Below are 20,766 nucleotides of genomic sequence, written 5' to 3' on the forward strand. Positions count from 1 at the left end.
GTTGGGAAAGATGGAGGGCACAAGGAGAAGGGGACGACAGAGGACGAGATGGTTGTTCTCGAAGCTACCAGCATGAGTTTGATCAAACGGCGGGAGGCAATGGAAGACAGGAGTGCCTGGCATGCTCTGGAAAGCGCTTTCCACTTTCCCTCCTCTGCCCTTTGTTTTTGGTCAGGCATAAAATTTTGTTTTTGAAAGCTGCACTTTTGGAAGGTGGGTTGGAGAAGACGTTTATGAACTAACTACAGGCAAGAAGCTGGAATCTTGTAGATATACTTAGCTTTAACATTCATATCCCATACTTTCTCCCAGAAAGCACCTATTAATGCCAATTCATAGTCATCTTTGTTATGTGAGTACCATCTGCTTGTAACATTCTGCCCAGTGACAAAACAGGCATTCTTTTGTCCTAGAAATTCTTGCTGGTTCTAAATGTTAGAGGGAATTCTGCCATATGCAATCAGCAGACTTTCCACTTATTAATGCCTGCTCTTCCTTATGAAACCTGTAGTTTCTTGTTTCTAACATCCTGCTTTTTCATCTTGCTTGTAAGTGATTAACATGATCTGGGTGATTAATTGTTTGAGAATGTGTACAGTTAAACCTTAAAGCAATTAAGGAAGGAAGGAAGGAAGGAAGGAAGGAAGGAAGGAAGGAAGGGAGGGAGGGAGGGAGGGAGGGAGAATTAGTAGAACAAGAAATCACATTGATTTTAAAGAAATTTATTTCAATGTTTGTTTTTATTGTCAATAACATTTCATTCCTGCCCTTCACAATAATATCCTAGGAGACCTTATACCAATCTTATCATACAAGCCTATACCTGTGACACTCTTCATCCAAATTAACCTTATTTTTCTCTCCCTCTTATTCTTTTACCTACAAAAGTTATTCATAATCATCATAAATCTTGAGACATGGTTCTGTGGAGAAGCAATTGTTCATAATCTTCATGTTGTGCATTGATAATTTCCTATTTTTTATAAGTTTTTCTCTGAGCCAGTGTGGTGTAGTGGTTAAGAGCGGTAGTCACGTAATCTGGGTAACCGGGTTCGCGTCTCCGCTCCGCCACCTGCAGCTGCTGGGTGACCTTGGGCCAGTCACACTTCTTTGAAGTCTCTCAGCCCCACTCACCTCACAGAGTGTTTGTTGTGGGGGAGGAAGGGAAAGGAGAATGTTAGCCGCTTTGAGACTCCTGAAGGGGAGTGAAAGGCGGGATATCAAATCCAAACTCTTCTTCTTCTTCTTCTTCCTCTGATTTTTGAAACTAGGCAGTATATATACCAGTTTTTCAAGAGTGATTTGAATCACAAAATGGATCAGTCCTGTCTCTTGAGACTGTAAAAAGGAAGGAAATAGTTATTTGTTGGTTGTTTCTCTAAATTTAGAAACCAGCATGGGCAGGCCATAGGACCTACCATAATAAATAAATGAATGACTGCTGTTTCGTCTCTTGGCTAAATATCACTTGTTCCAGGTAGAACAATATGCTGTGCTTTCTTGTTTTCGAAACTGCTGGTTTTAACATTTTGAAAACTTCTTTTTAATTTCTCTTTTTATTGGTACACAATGGATGTTTTATGTAACCTGCTTGGGGGTTCTGATGACTTAATGGGACATAGAATAAATAAACATGCAGTTGCCATTTGTAGCTCAAGTATAACAATATTTCTATATTTTGTTTGGTTCTGAAGCTAACTTAAAGTAAGTCAAGTGCTTCCATTCAGAAAAGTGGTTTTGCCATTTCTCTCTGCAAGCCTCTATTTTTCTTTCTTTCTTTAAAACACCTGCTGCTTTCTCTTCAGTTGAGCAAGTATTCTAGGCATCTTCAAGGTTTTCTCCACAAATTATCCACTTTTAGGTGTGTTTTATGGCTGCAGACTTTAAATGGGTTCTAACTGATGATCTGATTAATTGTTATACCTGTACTCCTTTCCACCTTTCAATCTTGGCCCACTGGGGAGATTAGGATGTGGTCAGCTGTGGGCTGAAGTGCGGCTTCTCAAACACTTTTTTCCTCGTAAACTCAGGGTCATTTTTGTTGTTGTCCAAATGGTTGTCCTCTTCTAAATGCCAGTTGATGCACATGATTTACTGTTATCTATGATGTGTTTATGTACCGAATTGCACTTGCAGCTGTATCCATAAACATCAGGTACCTTCTAAGTATGGTGTGCCTGAGAATTGCAGGTGTCCAACCAGTATGCATTGCTAGCTTATGAGCAAGATCATCGTCAATGGCGTCAGGTATAGGTTGCATGCAATCAGGATTCTTCAACTGTGACTTCAAGTTATTGGCCAGAAACTCTGTTGCTGGCCACAAGTACTGAGTTAGCTCCGGTTTCTTGGGAAATAAAGTTTCCTGCAGGTATTCCAGAAATATCCTAAATGAAAAAAGTCCCTCTGCAAGGAGTTCCAGGCATCCTTCCTTTTCAAATGTAGAGGGGGAGCATTTACTTTCGCTATGGATCTCTGGGATAAGCAAATGTTCCTGAGGCAGATGACTCCAATCGGTTTCACATGTGCCTCGCAGATTACACAGCCTTTTATACAACTTGGTAGTCTTTCTTAGTAGCCAGGAAGCCAAAGGCAAGGCTTCAGGAGTGGCACCTAATTCTTCCTCAAAAGGCATGCTAGCAGTCTGAGCCTCAGCTATGATGAAAAGCATAGCAGCAGTGGCAGTGCAAAGAAGAACATTCATTGTCTTCTCTTCCGGCTTTACTCTTCCCTTTATCTCTCGCTTGTAGCTTTGTGTCTTACGGCGCTGGCTGGCTGGATGTAGCAATTCCTTATGAGGCAAGGATTTCAGTATTCACCCTACGAGGGCACCTGACAGAAATAGCATGGATAAAAATGCAACAGTGAATGTAGAGCAGAACAGAAATGACAACTAAAAGCAGGAGAATAAATAAGGTGTTTTTCTGTCTTTGGAGGGCGTATGCAGCCATCATGGCAATTGTTGGAGCTACTACAGTGGTACCTTGGGTTAAGAACTTAATTCGTTCTGGAGGTCCATTCTTAACCTGAAACTGTTCTTAACCTGAGGTACCACTTTAGCTAATGGGGCCTTCCGCTGCTGCTGCACGATTTCTGTTCTCATCCTGAAGCAAAGTTCTTAACCCGAGGTACTATTTCTGGGTTAGCGAAGTGTGTAACCTGAAGCGTCTGTAACCTGAAGCATCTGTAACCCGAGGAACCACTGTATTAGATAAAATAAAGCAACTGCCTCAGGTAGCATATTTGAGAGGGGCACAGTTTAGCTTGTCTCGGTCAGTACGATGCCTTGGGCCACCTCTAATCATTTATTGACTTATTCACCATGAGTAAGTCTAATCTTTTTCTAAATCCATCCCTGACCATTGCTATCACTAAATCTTTTATGAGAAATTCTCCTCTGCACCAGGGACTTGGGGCTCGTAGTTGCCTCAAAGCCAAAGTTACATCAAAAGAATCTACCGAGCCTAGTGAAATCGAACTCACATTGTTACACAGATAATAGCCTCCACAAACTTATACAAGGTTTTGAAACATTTAGTCTCCTTTTGCCTGGAAACAGATTGCTAGCCAGTGAAGCTGTTCTAGCAACGAGGTGTCGTGCTCCCCATAACCAGCCCTGTCAACAGTCTGGCTGCAGGTCTTTGAACCAGTTGAAATTTCTGAGCACCTTCCTAAGGCATTCCCACATAGCGTGTTCTCATTAAAGAGAGAGCACGTGTTGCGGATGGGGCCGGACAAAACATCCTCAGTTGCCAGCCAGGCTGTTGCAAGGGACTTGGATCAGATTGGTGGCTATTGTTGCTGGGGTAAATTTGATGGTGCCAATTTAGGGGTGGGATCAGAGGTTATTTATTCTAGGTCCACAGCTTGTTCCTTTCTCTTTCGCTGTGGACACCAGATCACCCGCCCGCCCTCCCTTGTTGGGGCTTCCGTATTGACCTTGCTATGCCTGTCATGGGGTTGTTCGCATTGGTGCGAGGGCCTGGTAGGAATTTTCCTTTTGGCTGATTAGTGTGTGCCAATTGGGTTTTGCCTACTGCGTAGCAAATCGTCACAACTTGTAAGGTTGGCGGTTAGGCATTGGTTAAATTGGTTGGTGGAGGGGTATGGATTGGCTGTGCCTACCCCTCCAATGCTGCTGCTGCATGGGAATTCCGTTAAAGGAATTCTGGGGCTTACCATCCCCTTGTCCAAACCCCTGGAATTGGGTGCGGGCCGCGTAAGACCCCAAGGAGCATGCGGGGAGGAACTGAAGGGTCTGTAACGCAGCCCCAGTTGCCCTGATCTTGTTCCTCCACACTGACTCTCGCTGGAATCCGGGAGTCAGTGCTATCCCCCAAGGCGGGGGGGATAGCTAGTCATAACCAATGCCTAAGCAACCACTCACAAAATTGAATGATAATAAAGTTGTGGCCAAAATTATGCCAAAAACCTTAAACAAAAATTATGTGTGATGTGTGAGTTATTGGGGTAGGGGTGTTTTGGGGGACCTCAGCACGCAAACAGCACATTACAATAATTCAAACGGGATGTAGCGAAGGCATGTGTCACTTTGGGCAACTCATTCACCTCAAGGAACAGGCGGAATTGGTGCACTAGCCTTAACTGCGAATCCACTCCTATCCACTGCAGAAACCTAGACAGCCATGTTCAGAGCTGCAGCCAGAAGCGTGCCCAGACCGTGAACCTGTGTCTTCAGGAGAAGTATTATTCCCTCTAGCATAGGCTGAATCCTTTCCCCCTGTTCTGTGTCCTGACTGAACAAAAGCACTTCTGAAAGGAGCATTCTGCTGATTCTATTTCCCGCTTCAAGGGAAAGGATATTCGCTTCCAACCTGAGATAGCATACTCACAATCCCAAAAAGAAAGGAAAAGATGTCTCTGATGGTCACAACAGGTGTTTTCAGCTTTATCAAATAAGATTCTGGAAGCTTCTCCTGGGTTTCCTTTTTATATGCTACTTCGTGCATTTAATTGTACTATTTCGTCCTACACACACCCCTCCATTTTTCTTTTAACTGAATCCAGCCTTAATAATTTCAGGAACATTCCACTCCTGTGGGTTGTTCCTTGCCTTGTTGTTCCTTGACACACCTCACTTCTTTGATAGCCTCTATCTCCCACCAATGTACCAGATCACAGAAACCATCCTCTTTCATCCACACACCCAAGGTGGTGCAGCTTTCAAAAACAGAAGGCGCCTACTGGTAGCAGGCAATCCCAGCCACAGAGGGCACTATGACTTCTAACGACAAAGACATATCCAAGAGTACCTGCAAGCTACACACTTCAGAAGGAGTGCAACCTTATCCAAAACAGAGAACTTGCCTATCTCCCAAATAAGGGAGTCACCCAAATAGCCTCCATCTTCCCAGTATTCAAGTACAGTTTACTCACTCTCATGTAGTCCTCTGTTTCATTCAGACACAAATTCAGAGCCTTCACAGCTCCTCCTGGTTCAAGTGCTGTGGAGAATTAGAGCTGTGTGTCATCAGCTTACTGGTAAGGGCAGCTAATGCTGTGGGAGATAGAATCAGAATTCAAAACGACCGTTATCAGATTGGAGAAGTAAAAAATCCAAGCTAAAAACATGAATTTCACTAGGGACCAATGTAAGGTTCTGCACTTAGGCAGGAAGAACCAGGTGCACAAATATAAGATGGGGGACATCTGGCTTGCTAGCAGTAGACGTGAAAAGGATCTAGGGGTCTTGGTGGACCACAAGCTTAGCATGACTCAACAGCAGAAAATAGCAGTAATGCTATTCTAGGCTACATCAATACAATACAATTTGTTGTTGTTTAGTCCTTTAGTCGTGTCCGACCCTTCGTGAACCCAAGGGCCAGAGCACGCCAGGCACTCCTGTCTTCCACTGCCTCCCGCAGTTTGGTCAAACTCATGTTAGTGGCTTCGAGAATACTGTCCAACCATCTTGTCCTCTGTCACCCCCTTCTCCTTGTGCCCCCAATCTTTCCCAACATCAGAGTCTTTTCCAGGGAGTCTTCTCTTCTCATGAGGTGGCCAAAGTATTGGCCAAAGCTTCAGGATCTGTCCTTCCAGTGAGCACTCAGGGCTGATTTCCTTAAGAATGGATAGTTTTGATCTTCTTGCAGTCCATGGGACTCTCCAGCACCATAATTCAAAAGCATCAATTCTTTGGCAATCAGCCTTCTTTATGGTCCAGCTCCCACTTCCATACATCACTCCTGAGAAGGATGTTGACAAGCTCGAACATGTTCAGAGTGGTCAACCAAGGGAGGGCAACCAAGATGATCAAGGGTATGGAAGGAGTTGGGTGTGTTTGAATGAGTTGGGTACGTTTAGCCTAGAAAAGAGGAGATTGAGAAGAGATATGATAGCCATCTTCAAAAATCTTAAGGGCTGTCAAATGGAAGAGGGAACAAGCTTGTTTTCTCCTGCTCTAGAGGGTAGGACTCGAACCAATGGCTTCAAGTTACAAGAAAGGAGATTCCGACTTAAAATATGGGAAAACTTTCTGACAGTAAGAGCTGTTCAACAGTGAAACAATCTCCCTCAGGAGGTTGTGGACTCTCCTTCCTTGGAATTTTTAAAGCAGTGGTTGGGTGCTTTAGTTGAGATTCCTGCATTGCAGGAGGTTGGACTAGATGACCCTCAGGGTTACCTTCCAACTCTGTAATTCTGTGATTCTATGATCCTTCTTAAATTGTGGTGCCCAGAACTGGACACAATACACCAAATGTGGTCTCACTAAGGCATAACAGAGCAGTATTACTCCTTCCCTGTGATCTGGACACTATACTTCTGCAGGTACAGCCTAGAATAGCATTATCTTGGTTTTCTGCTGCTGCATCACACTTTTGACTCATGTTAAGCTTGTGGTCCACCAAGACCCCTAGATCCTTTTCACATGTACTGCTAGTAAGCCAGGTTTCCCCCATTGTTGGTAATAGTAATTAGAGAACTGTTTTGGGGGTTTTTTGTGTGGAAAGGAAAAGAAGTGAACTTGAAACATTTGGGTCTGAAATTGCTCAGTTGAAATTAGAACACTCAGATGTCTTATTAGAATGAATGTTTTGAATGATTTCTTTTATGTAAATGACAGGTGGAAAACCAGAAGTCCTGTTTACCTTTCTTTCTTTCTTTCTTTCTTTCTTTCTTTCTTTCTTCCCCCATGTTACTTACATTCCTTCTTTTTATCTTGTTCCTTATTTCTATTTTCTTTTCTCTTCCATTGCTGGCCTCTGTTTTGGATTAACATGAAGGTGGTAAAGGGATGAAAGGAAAGCACCTGGGTGCATTTTCTTTTCTCTCTTTCTTCGTTTTGGTTTTTATCTAGATTAGTTCATTTTATTGTATTGTATTACAAAAAAGTTTTAATAAAAGGTTATTCAAGTAAGTAAATTAAGTAGTCCTGCCCTTACAGTGTCCATTTTATTGCTATTTCTGTTTTGTTTTGTTTTTTTACAAATCAGAATAATGGACAAAAGGATCCATGTACCTTCTTGCGTTCCTTATGGACTACACTTTGGAGGCCCTTACAAAAATGTACATTTTATTCAGCGCTTTCCACTTTCCCTCCTCTGCCCTTTGTTTTTGGTCAGGCATAAAATTTCGTTTTTGAAAGCTGCACTTTTGGAAGGTGGGTTGGAGAAGACGTTTTTGAACTAACTACAGGCAAGAAGCTGGAATCTTGTAGATATACTTAGCTTTAACATTCATATCCCATACTTTCTCCCAGAAAGCACCTATTAATGCCAATTCATAGTCATCTTTGTTATGTGAGTACCATCTGCTTGTAACATTCTGCCCAGTGACAAAACAGGCATTCTTTTGTCCTAGAAATTCTTGCTGGTTCTAAATGTTAGAGGGAATTCTGCCATATGCAATCAGCAGACTTTCCACTTATTAATGCCTGCTCTTCCTTATGAAACCTGTAGTTTCTTGTTTCTAACATCCTGCTTTTTCATCTTGCTTGTAAGTGATTAACATGATCCATGCATCTGGGTGATTAATTGTTTGAGAATGTGTACAGTTAAACCTTAAAGCAATTACCAAAGGAAGGAAGGAAGGAAGGAAGGAAGGAAGGAAGGAAGGAAGGAAGGGAGGGAGGGAGGGAGAATTAGTAGAACAAGAAATCACATTGATTTTAAAGAAATTTATTTCAATGTTTGTTTTTATTATCAATAACATTTCATTCCTGCCCTTCACAATATTATCCTAGGAGACATTATAACAATCTTATCATACAAGCCTATACCTGTGACACTCTTCATCCGAAATAACCTTATTTTTCTCTCCCTCTTATTCTTTTACCTACAAAAGTTATTCATAATCATCATAAATCTTGAGACATGGTTCTTTGGAGAAGCAATTGTTTATAATCTTCATGTTGTGCATTGATAATTTCCTATTTTTTATAAGTTTTTCTCTGATTTTTGAAACTAGGCAGTATATATACCAGTTTTTCAAGAGTGATTTGAATCACAAAATGGATCAGTCCTGTCTCTTGAGACTGTAAAAAGGAAGGAAATAGTTATTTGTTGGTTGTTTCTCTAAATTTAGAAATCAGCATGGGCAGGCCATAGGACCTACCATAATAAATAAATGAATGGCTAAATATCACTTGTTCCAGGTAGAACAATATGCTGTGCTTTCTTGTTTTCGAAACTGCTGGTTTTAACATTTTGAAAACTTCTTTTTAATTTCTCTTTTTATTGGTACACAATGGGTGTTTTATGTAACCTGCTCGGGGGTTCTGATGACTTAATGGGACATAGAATAAATAAACATGCAGTTGCCATTTGTAGCTCAAGTATAACAATATTTCTATATTTTGTTTGGTTCTGAAGCTAACTTAAAGTTAGTCAAGTGCTTCCATTCAGAAAAGTGGTTTTGCCATTTCTCTCTGCAAGCCTCTATTTTTCTTTCTTTCTTTAAAACACCTGCTGCTTTCTCTTCAGTCGAGCAAGTATTCTAGGCATCTTCAAGGTTTTCTCCACAAATTATCCACTTTTAGGTGTGTTTCATGGCTGCAGAGACTTTAAATGGGTTCTAACTGATGATCTGATTAATTGTTATACCTGTACTCCTTTCCACCTCTCAATCTTGGCCCACTGGGGAGATTAGGATGTGGTCAGCTGTGGGCTGCTTCTCAAACATTTTTTTCCTGGTAAACTCGGGGTCATTTTTTTTGTCCAAATGGTTGTCCTCTTCTAAATGCCAGTTGATGCACAAGATTTACTGTTATCTATGATGTGTTTATGTACCGAATTGCACTTGCAGCTGTGTCCATAAACTTCAGGTACCTTCTAAGTATGGTGTGCCTGAGAATTGCAGGTGTCCAACCAGTATGCATTGCTAGCTTATGAGCAAGATCATCGTCAATGGCGTCAGGTATAGGTTTCATGCCGTCAGGATTCTGCAGCTGTGACTTCAAGTTATTGGCCAGAAACTTTGTTGCTGGCCACAAGTACCGAGTTAGCTCCGGTTTCTTGGGAAATAAAGTTTCCTGCAGGTATTCCAAAAATATCCTAAATGAAAAAAGTCCCTCTGCAAGGAGTTCCAGGCATCCTTCCTTTTCAAATGTAGAGGGGGAGCATTTACCTTCGCTAGGGATCTCTGGGATAAGCAAATGTTCCTGAGGCAGATGACTCCAATCGGTATCACATGTGCCTCGCAGATTACACAGCGTTTTATACAACTTGGTAGTCTTTTTTATTAGCCAGGTAGCCAAAGGCAAGGCTTCGGGAGTGGCACCTAATTCTTTCTCAAAAGGCATGCTAGCAGTCTGAGCCTCAGCCATGATGAAAAGCATAGCAGCAGTGGCAGTGCAAAGAAGAACATTCATTGTCTTCTCTTCCGGCTTTACTCTTCCCTTTATCTCTCACTTGTAGCTTTGTGTCTTACGGCGCTGGCTGGCTGGATGTAGCAAATCCTTATGAGGCAAGGATTTCAGTATTCACCCTACGAGGGCACCTGACTGAAATAGCATGGATAAAAATACAACAGTGAATGTAGAGCAGAACAGAAATGACAACTAAAAGCGTTCCAACAGAGGTTAAATACATTAGTCAGGGAGAATAAATAAGGTGTTTTTCTGTCTCTGGAGGAAGTATGCAGCCATAATGGCCATTGTTGGAGCTACTACAGTGGTACCTTGGGTTAAGAACTTAATTCGTTCTGGAGGTCCATTCTTAACCTGAAACTGTTCTTAACCTGAGGTACCACTTTAGCTAATGGGGCCTCCCGCTGCTGCCACGCGATTTCTGTTCTCATCCCGAAGCAAAGTTCTTAACCCGAGGTACTATTTCTGGGTTAGCAGAGTCTGTAACCCGAGGTACCCCTGTATTAGATAAAATAAAGCAACTGCCTCAGGTAGCATATTTGAGAGGGGCACTGTTTAGCTTGTCTCGGGCAGTACAATGCCTTGGGCCACCTCTAATCATTTATTGACTTATCCACCATGAATAAGTACAAAGAAGGATAGAACTTTCTTTATGTATGCCACAACAGCAGCGAGACTACTTATTGCAAAGTATTGGAAGACACAAGATCTACCCACACTGGAAGAATGTCAGATGAAGGTGATGGACTATATGGAACTGGCGGAGATGAACGGCAGAATCCGAGACCAGGGAGAAGAGTTGGTGGAAGAAGATTGGAAGAAATTTAAAGACTATCTACAGAAATATTGCAAAATTAATGAATGTTAGAATGATGTTGGAATGAAGTTAAGTGGTTTTAGCAGCAATGTTGTTAAGGTCTATGTAAAAATGGATTGTTAATAGATGGGAATTTGAAGTAATAATATACTAAGATAAAGGATTAAGATAAGAACAAAAAGGGAAAGGATTTGCTGAATTAATTAATTGAACTGGGATGCAAAAAAGGGAGGTGTGAGGAGGTCAGAGAAACAAGTGAACGAAAGATAAGATATGGAAAGATTGATTTGTTTTTAATTGTTACTCTGTTTTTTCTGTTTTTTGTATTTTATTCTTTATTTTTGTATTTTTTTTTTTTGTATTATTGTAATTTTGTTTGAAACTTTAATAAATATTATTAAAAAAAGAAAAAAGAAATGACAACTAAAAGTGTTCCAACAGAGGTTAAATCCATTAGTCAGGGAGAATAAAGAAGGTGTTTTTCTGTCTCTGGAGGAAGTATGCAGCCATCATGGCCATTGTTGGAGCTACTACAGTGGTACCTCGGGTTAACAACTTAATTCGTTCTGGAGGTCCATTCTTAACCTGAAACTGTTCTTAACCTGAGGTACCACTTCAGCTAATGGGGCCTCCCGCTGCTGCTGCACGATTTCTGTTCTCATCCTGAAGCAAAGTTCTTAACTCGAGGTACTATTTCTGGGTTAGCAGAGTCTGTAACCTGAAGCGTCTGTAACCTGAAGCATCTGTAACCCGAGGAACCACTGTATTAGATAAAATAAAGCAACTGCCTCAGGTAGCATATTTGAGAGGGGCACTGTTTTGCTTGTCTCGGTCAGTACGATGCCTTGGGCCACCTCTAATCATTTATTGACTTATTCACCATGAGTAAGTCTAATCTTTTTCTAAATCCATCCCTGACCATTGCTATCACTAAATCTTTTATGACAAATTCTCCTGCGCACCAGGGACTTGGGGCTCATAGTTGCCTCAAAGCCAAAGTTACATCAAAAGAATCTACTGAGCCTAGTGAAATTGAACTCATATTGTTACACAGATATTAGCCTCCACAAACTTATACAAGGTGCTAAGTCATAACTTTTGATACAGCAAGTCTCCTTTTGCCTGGAAACAGATTGCTAGCCAGTGAAGCTGTTCTAGCAACGAGGTGTCATGCTCCCCATAACCAGCCCCTGTCAACAGTCTGGCTGCAGGTCTTTGAACCAGTTGAAGTTTCTGAGCACCTTCCTAAGGCATTCCCACATACAGCACATTACAATAATCCAAACGGGATGTAGGGAAGATATGTGTCACTTTGGGCACCTCAGTCATCTCAAGGAACAGGCAGAATTGGCGTGCTAGCCTTAACTGCAAATCCACTCCTATCCACTGCAGAAACCTAGACAGCCATGTTCAGAGCTGCAGCCAGAAGAGTGCCCAGACCGTGAACCTGTGTCTTCAGGAGAAGTATTATTCCCTCTAGCATAGGCTGAATCCCCTTTCCCTGTTCTGTGTCCTGACTGAACAAAAGCACTTCTGAAAGGAGCATTCTGCTGATTCTATTTCCCGCTTCAAGGGAAAGGATATTCGCTTCCAACCTGAGATAGCATACTCACAATCCCAAAAAGAAAGGAAAAGATGGTCACAACAGGTGTTTTCAGCTTTATCAAATAAGATTCTGGAAGCTTTTGTTGGGTTTCCTTTTTATAGGCTACTTCGTGCATTTAATTGTACTATTTCGTCCTACACACACCCCTCCATTTTTCTTTTAACTGAATCCAACTTTAATAATTTCAGGAACATTCCACTCCTGTGGGCTGTTCCTTGCCTTGTTGTTCCTTGACACACCTCACTTCTTTGATAGCCTCTATCTCCCACCAATGTACCAGATCATAGAAACCATCCTCTTTCAACTTTATTTAAATTATCAGCTCTCATTAATTAGGTTCGGTTTAAACCCAATTTCCTCTTGTTAGGAAAGCATTTTCAAAAAAAACTATTTTTATTACTTTTGAACAAACATACAACAAATTGCAGTTTTCCCCTGTCCCCCTTAACAACTCCAGCTAGGTCCAGTTGTATTAGTAATTATAAAATAAAACATGAATTCAATAGCTGCCAATCTAAAAAAGTGCCATTCCATGGGTTCACGTGTGTCTTGGATGGTTTATAAGCATGCCCATTCTTTGTTGGAGATGAAATGAAATTGAACCACGTTTTATAAAAGCTTTATAGATTCTTACATTGACAACCTTTTCATCAATTTTAAGTCCCAAGAATAAACATAGCAATCTGGATATTAGTTCGCATAACAATGCAAGTTATAAGATGCAAAATTAAGTCTCTGACCCTAATAATAGATATTATTTGAGTATTTCATCCTCAAATACTGAAATTAGTGCCATTTTTGGATCTAAAGTAGTCAACTAAGATGTAATTTGTTCTATTTCCTGAAATATCTGCAATGAGAAAGGATCAATCAGTGGGCATTCCTACTACATGTGTATAAATGTTCCATCATTCTCACAGTTTCTCCAACGTTGTGGAGAGGTCATTTTGTCCATTTTACTTACCAATGTGTTGTGCAGGTACATCCTATTTTCTATAGCACAGATAGAGTGTTCCCTTTTGAAAAATGGGGAAAGGTGGACCAATAGGGCTTAAATACATTTACAAAGGAGGCACTCCTTTCTCATACACAAGCAGAAATAGCTCAAAAGTGATTTATTTTTTTATTTTGCCACATTATTTCCAATAAAGTATCATCAATCTCTTGTCCCAAGTCTCTTTCCTGTCTTGTTTTCCACTTGGATAATTTTGCCATTGAAAGATTAGCAACACTTTATCAATTAAATAAATTAAGACTTTGCCTCTAGGGTCTGACATATACAGTATAAAACATTTTCAAAGAAAACAGTTTTCAAACATGGTTAATGACTTTGTCCCTTGTCTGCAGAATTCCATGCTATGGAAATGACTTGATGGATTAACATGCAGTTGTAGACGTTTTGAACCGTTTGTTGTATAGCTATTCCAGACAAAGGAGTGCCTCCTTTGTAAATGTATTTATGCCCTATTGGTCCACCTTTCCCCATTTTTCAAAAGGGAACACTCTATCTGTGCTATAGAAAATAGGCTGACACAATAATGGTGTTACAGGAGAAGGGTTATCTGTCTCACAAATTGTTTGTTGTTATTATTAATCTCCCAACAGGACCTCTCTTACTGAATTCTACCGATTTGGATTTGACCAAGCTATTTTTGGTGATCCCTGAATTAACAGCGGCATCCTATGGAAGTGGATTGCTGCATGCTTCCACATGATGTTAAATACAGCCACACTGCCTCTTATGTACTACCAACCTTACTGTGTACTTGTGAAACATGGACCACTTATAAACGCCATCTCCAACTCCTCAAAAGATTCCATCAATGGTGTCTCTGAAAAATTTCACATATCACTTGGGAAGACAGACGAACTAATGCTAGTGTATTGGAAGAAGCAAACATCACCAATGTTGAAGCAATGATTCTTCAACATCAACTTCGTTGGAGCAGTCATGTTGTTCGGATGCCTGATTATCGTCTTCCAAAGCAACTGTTGTTGTTGTTTAGTCGTTTAGTCGTGTCCGACTCTTCGTGACCCCATGGACCAGAGCATGCCAGGCACCTCTGTCCTCCACTACCTCCCGCAGTTTGGTCAAACTCATGCTGGTAACCTCGAAAACACTATCCAACCATCTCGTCCTCTGTCGCCCCCTTCTCCTTGTGCCCTCCATCTTTCCCAGCATCAGTGTCTTCTCCAGGGAGTCTTCTCTTCTCATGAGGTGGCCAAAGTACTGGAGCCTCAGCTTCACGATCTGTCCTTCCAGTGAGCACTCAGGGCTGATTTCCTTAAGAATGGATGCGTTTGATCTTCTTGCAGTCCATGGAACTCTCAAGAGTCTTCTCCAGCACCATAATTCAAAAGCATCAATTCTTCGGCGATCAGCCTTCTTTATGGTCCAGCTCTCACTTCCATACATCACTACTGGGAAAACCATGGCTTTAACTATACGGACCTTTGTTGGCAAGGTGATGTCTCTACTTCTCAAGATGCTGTCTAGGCCTGTCATTGCGCTTCTCCCAAGAAGCAGGCGTCTTTTAATTTCATGGCTGCTGTCACCATCTGCAGTGATCATAGAGCCCAAGAAAGTAAAATCTCTCACTGCCTCCATTTCTTCCCCTTCTATTTGCCCTTCACTCATCTCACTCTATTGGCCGAGGGAGCCAGAGTACAGCTTCCAGGTCATGTGGCCAGCATGACTAAGCCGCTTCTGGCAAACCAGAGCAGCGCACGGAAACGCTGTTTACCTTCCCACCGGAGCGGTACCTATTTATCTACTTGCACTTTGACGTGCTTTCAAACTGCTAGGTTGGCAGGAGCAGGGATCGAGCAATGGGAGCTCACCCTGTTGCAGGTATTCAAACCACCGACCTTCTGATCGGCAAGTCCTAGGCTCTGTGGTTTAACCCACAGCGCCACCTGCATCGCATCAGTAGCTTAGGGCCTCATTAAACCTAAATCCAGCTCTCTGTGTGTGTGTGTGTGTTGGGTTCGCATACCCAAGGCTCATTTGGCAACTATGTAGTAATTTTCTTCCAGTCCTTTGCTGAGCAGTCTCATAATACAGCACAGCATGTTACATGTCCAGAAGACTGAAGGGATCCTACCAAATCAGATAATATCCTCATCTGCCTGTACTTTCAGGTTTTGGATAATTTTTTTCTATGGGTCTTCCATTAGGTGTATTAACAAATATAATTCATTTGCCAATGCTTTGCCTCATGAATCCTCTTTGTGGGTGTTGGGGGCAAAGATTTAAAAAGCCAAAGTCAAGAGTTATGATAATTTAAGTAAAGATGAAAGATATTGGTTCCTTTTTTGTGCATCGTGGTCTGAGCTATTTGCATGAGACACGAGGTATATAGTGTGTGTCAAGGGACAAACCAGGAAGGCACAGGATGGGACTGTTCCTGACATTATTATAGTTGGACTCACTTAAAAGAAAAATGGTGGGAGTAGGATGGGACCAGTACAGTTAAAGGAACTGATAAGCAGATATAAAGGAAAGCCAAGCAGAAGGAACAGAAACTTCCAGGTACCTCTTTGGTAAACAGCCACTGTCCATCTGAGACCTCCTTCTCTTTCATTTTGGGATTGTGAGTATGCTCTCTCAGGTTGCATGAGATGGAAGGAGACTGATATTTTCCGTTTCAGGAGGGTGGGAGCAAAGAAACTCAACAAGACACTATTCTTCTCCTTTCACTCACCCTTGGTTGGCCAACTTCTTATGAGCCTATTCAACTCATCTTCTCCTCTTCCCTTGAGGGTCTATCAGAGAGCAAGAGGAAGAGGCAGGTATCCTATTCAATTCTTCATTGATTAATGCTCCACGGCAAGGAAGAAACATATTATTACACAGTGCTTTATGCGCTGAATTAAACTTTGAAAGTTCAACAGCGTTAATTTCAGGTGTCACTCTGTGCAATGTATGCACTCACATGATGCAAAAGGTGGAGAAGGTGGATAGGATCATAGTATGAAGCTGAAATTGGGAAAATTCAGGATCAGGACAGATAAAATGAAGGGAAATGGCACCAAAGGTGCATTTAAACTACAATTAGACTACCATAAATATCTTTATTCTAGGAACGCCTTTCTGAGAACAAGCTTAGTTTAAAATATATCTGTTTGCTAACAAGACAGTATTCCTTTTAATCAACAAGTGCGTAACATAAAGTTAGCATAATAAATGTTACATAGAAAAACATGAAACTTAGAAAAATAGGTGAACCTAATGATACTTGTGGCTCACCAGGGTCTTTTAAAGTTAGAGGCAATAATGCTCTTGTGTCTTATGTTCTAAATTTATTTCCAATTAAAAAATGATAAATAATTCAAAATCAATCCAAACTATTTTAAAGAAGAAGAAGAAAAGTTCCAAAAGGTATTGGAGTGGATCGAATAATAAAGATCCGGTGGATAATAGTCATCATTTTGAAAAGTTGCATAATAATCTAAATAAATTTATGTATTGAAACCTGGACCCTCTTCAGACAACTCTGGTCCTTTTCCCAACAGACAAAGGGCCTGTTGTGGGTTGTGGGACATCCTGTGTCCTGGTTGTGGGTTTCCCACATGCCTCTGGCTGGCCATTGTGAGGAAAAAGATCAAATGGGCCTTTTCTTGCCTTCAGGAGGATGCCAAGTTCCTTTGTCAATACCTTCTTTATTGGAGGACTAAGAAAAATAATGGGACGTGGGTGGCGCTGTGGGTTAAACCACAGAGCCCAGGACTTGCCGATCAGAAGGTCAGCAGTTCGAATCCTCGCGACGGGGTGAGCTCCAGTTGTTTGGTCGCTGCTCCTGCCAACCTAGCAGTTCGGAAGCATGTCAAAATGCAAGTAGATAAATAGGTACCGCTCCGGCGGGAAAGTAAACACCGTTTCTGTGTGCTGCTCTGGTTCGCCAGAAGCGGCTTAGTCAGGCTGGCCACATGACCCAGAAGCTGTACGCCAGCTCCCTTGGCCAGTAAAGCGAGATGAGCACCGCAACCCCAGAGTCGGCCACGACTGGACCTAATGGTCAGGACCTAATGGACTGGACCTAATGGTCCCTTTACCTTTACCTTTAAGAAAAATAATATACGTAGCTGGTAACCTGCATTTTGGGGCTAGGGGGAAGCAACATTGGCTTCCTAACTGTGTGATTCCCCAAAAGCTTTCCTGACAATAAACAAAGAGGCCCTAATCAGAAGATGAGACGCTTCCTTGAAAGATTTCTCCTTGAATACACAATAGCAGGCAAGGATTGAGTTCTCCAAGGTAAAGCACACAGTTTGGATAAAGTAATGGCGAGATCCAGCTGGCACAATTTGTTCATTCTGCCAGTGAATCAGCATTTAAAGGATTCCCTGAAAACACAGTGTTTGGAAATTCTTGTCCCTTTCTTTCTCTGTTGTTAAAGGCTGTGCCACTCACCATCAGGGAGTTTAGGTAAGAATTGCTTTGCTTCCACAAGTGTTACCTTGGGGGGCGGGGGAACCATAGAATTGTAGAATCAGAAGAGATCTAGTCCTGTCAGAAGAGATCTAACCCATGACCCATTAGATCGTGCTCTAATGACTGAGGAAATTATTTATAAATGAATGCTAGCCACTTCGTTGGTGTTTCTGTCGCCAGAAAAAGAACTTCCCTGAGAAATGTACTTAACCTCTGCTGGAACTGTTACAGTTTCTGCGTTTATTCTGTTTTGTTTTGCTTTTGAATTCACTGCTGTTCTACTTTTATCCATGCAATTCACATCAGGTGCTCTTGAAACCACTGCCTCACATCCAGGAATTGGCACATCCAGCCGATCAAGGCCTCAAGGTCTTCACTTCTCAAGAGGGATATACAGAAGAAAAAAGCAAGAAGAAAAGGCCATGAATACTCTACTTGGATTCAGGCTTTGCACTGCCACTGCAGCCATGCTTTTCATTTGCACAGAGGTTTGGCCTGTTGCTTTTGCAACAGCAGAACAACCCCTGGCTGTGGCTATCTGGCTCAAACGGAAAGCCAACAGTTTGAACCAAGATGTGTGTGAGGAGCTGGGCACATGTGAAACCGTCTGGGAGGATCTCCCTCGGATGAGTCTCCACCTTCCAGACATTGATGACGTAGAAGAATGCTTCCCCCCTAAATTCGAAAGGGAAGTCTGCCTGAGACGCCTTTCCAGGGCACTTTATGTATTTAGTACCTTTCTGAAATATTTGTGTCAACATTTGTATGCCACCGAACCGCATACCTATTTTTGGGAACAAACGGAGAAGCTCGCCCAGACCACGAAGTCGTTGATGGATCATCCTAGCACTTTGATCTTCCCAGATGTAAATGTTGCAAAATCTGTTGAGGCAGTGAAAGCAGCTCACACTGGTTGGACACCCTCCATTCTCAGGCACCTGGTACTGAGAAAGTATACTGAATTCATGGATGCAACTGCAAAAGCGTATCTCTTTATTAAAAGAAACTAGAGTTTATGGATAACGATTAATCATGTGCACCGACAGCCGCTTATGAGAAATCAACTATTTGGATGGAGAAAATGACCCAGAATTCACCAAGTAAAATGATTTAGAGTCCACAATGTAGCCCACATCCTTAACTTTGGTCAGCGAGCCAACACTGACAGGTTTTGGAAGCACAACTTCCATGAGGCTCCCCTTAAGCATCAACCAAATTGTTAGTTAGAGACAGCCTCCCTGATGTATCTGCAGAGGCATAATTCTCATAAAAGTGAGGAGTTTGTGGAGAAATCCAAAAGAGCTCCTAAAACTAGATTTCCCCCACTTCAGATAAAATAGTTTGTAGCTAAAGCACCTCCCCCATTGTTTTGAGTTATGAATTACCATCGGAAGGAAGGAAGGAAGGAAGGAAGGAAGGGGGCTCAACACCATTGCACCATTCCAGGGCTCAACACAGGTTGTCTCCACAGGAAAGGGTTCGGCCCTTACCACCAGCAATGGAGTGCCATTGCAACAGCAAAGGCTGTTGGAATGAAGATCTGGATCTGCGTTCTGCTGCCATGCCAAACCTGCTTTCTTCCTGTAGTCAATAAAGATCTGACCTGATTTCTCCCAACTCTAGTGCCTGTCTCAGTTATTTCACCACAGTCGCTGTGAACAACAGAATGTGTCTGCATGGGCAAGCAACAAAATATAGTAAACTTGCTATGCTTGAGCTATGAATGCAAACTACATATTATTTACTGGCTATTCATCCAACAGGATTTATATTCCACTCAGTCATCAGAACCTCTAAGCAGGTTACATCATAAAATATACATTAAATAAACCAATGAAAAGAGATGCTAAAGACAAGATTTCAAAATATAAAATAAAGTCAGTTTCAAAAATAGGCATGTGGGTGATTCCGTGGTGACCAGTGCAACATTTGTAAGCTTCTTTACATAATATTTTGTGTTGTTGCTAATACTATTTGAACACCAGTTTACATCAAACTATTCCTTTGTTAAGCGGAGGGGACAGAACTAGAGAGGGTGACTTAGGCTGAATCTTATACCCATCAGCTCAGTCATGTGACCTAGAGACCCGCCATAGAAAACTATTTTAAAGCCTTGTTTTCCCTCTGTGAAGCAGCCCCACTGCTGAACCTAATTTGGATCTGGTGCAATTTACTCCAGCTTAATTTACACTCGCTTGCTTCGTGCCAGTTTCTTGGGCCTCAGATTGCTCTCCTGGTATTACACACGTACATACTTTTATGTGTGTGCCGGCTTTCCACAGTTCAAAGCCATGCTCAAGGCGGCTTACATCATGAAAAAAAATACATAGCTACAACATAAAAAAGCAGCCATCAATAGTAAATACAAAAATACAAAACCAAACTGAACAATTTCCACGTAAATCACAGCAAATGATACAAAAAGAAAAAAACAAAAACCCAGCAGCAAGAAGAAAAAGAAGAGGAGGAGGAGGAGTTTGGATTTGATATCCCGCTTTATCACTACCCAAAGGAGTCTCAAAGCAGCTAACATTCTCCTTTCCCTTCCTCCCCCACAACAAACACTCTGTGAGGCGCGTGGGGCTGAGAGACTCCAAAGAAGTGTGACTAGCCCAAGGTCACCCAGCAGCTGCATGTGGAGGAGCAGAGACGCGAACCCGGTTCACCAGATTACAAGTCTATCACTCTTAACCACTACACCACATTGGCTCTCAGTGACCCTTGAAACAAGGGTAGGGAATTCTTGGCATCAAATGCACACCCGCACACCCTATTATTTGCCCCTGCTTCATCCCTTTAGTGTTTCTCATGTATAGAGTGAAAACATCACCTTTGAAAATGCCAACCCAGTTCACCAGATTACGAGTCTACTGCTCTTAACCACTACACCATGCTGGCTCAACTCCCTCCCCAGCAACACCTCAGCAGCCTCAGGCTCCACCCTTCTAGAGCAGGTGTAAAAGGGCCAGAACTGAGATGCTCAGTTCTCATTTCCAGTAGAAGAACCAGTCTGCCCAGGTCAAGTACCTTAAGATCAGGGCAGCATCAAGGATCAGCATGGCTTACTGACATCCAACACCCTTTTA

The sequence above is a fragment of the Podarcis muralis genome, chromosome 3 (genome assembly GCF_964188315.1).
Source record: "Podarcis muralis chromosome 3, rPodMur119.hap1.1, whole genome shotgun sequence".
Classification (NCBI taxonomy): Eukaryota; Metazoa; Chordata; class Lepidosauria; order Squamata; family Lacertidae; genus Podarcis; species Podarcis muralis.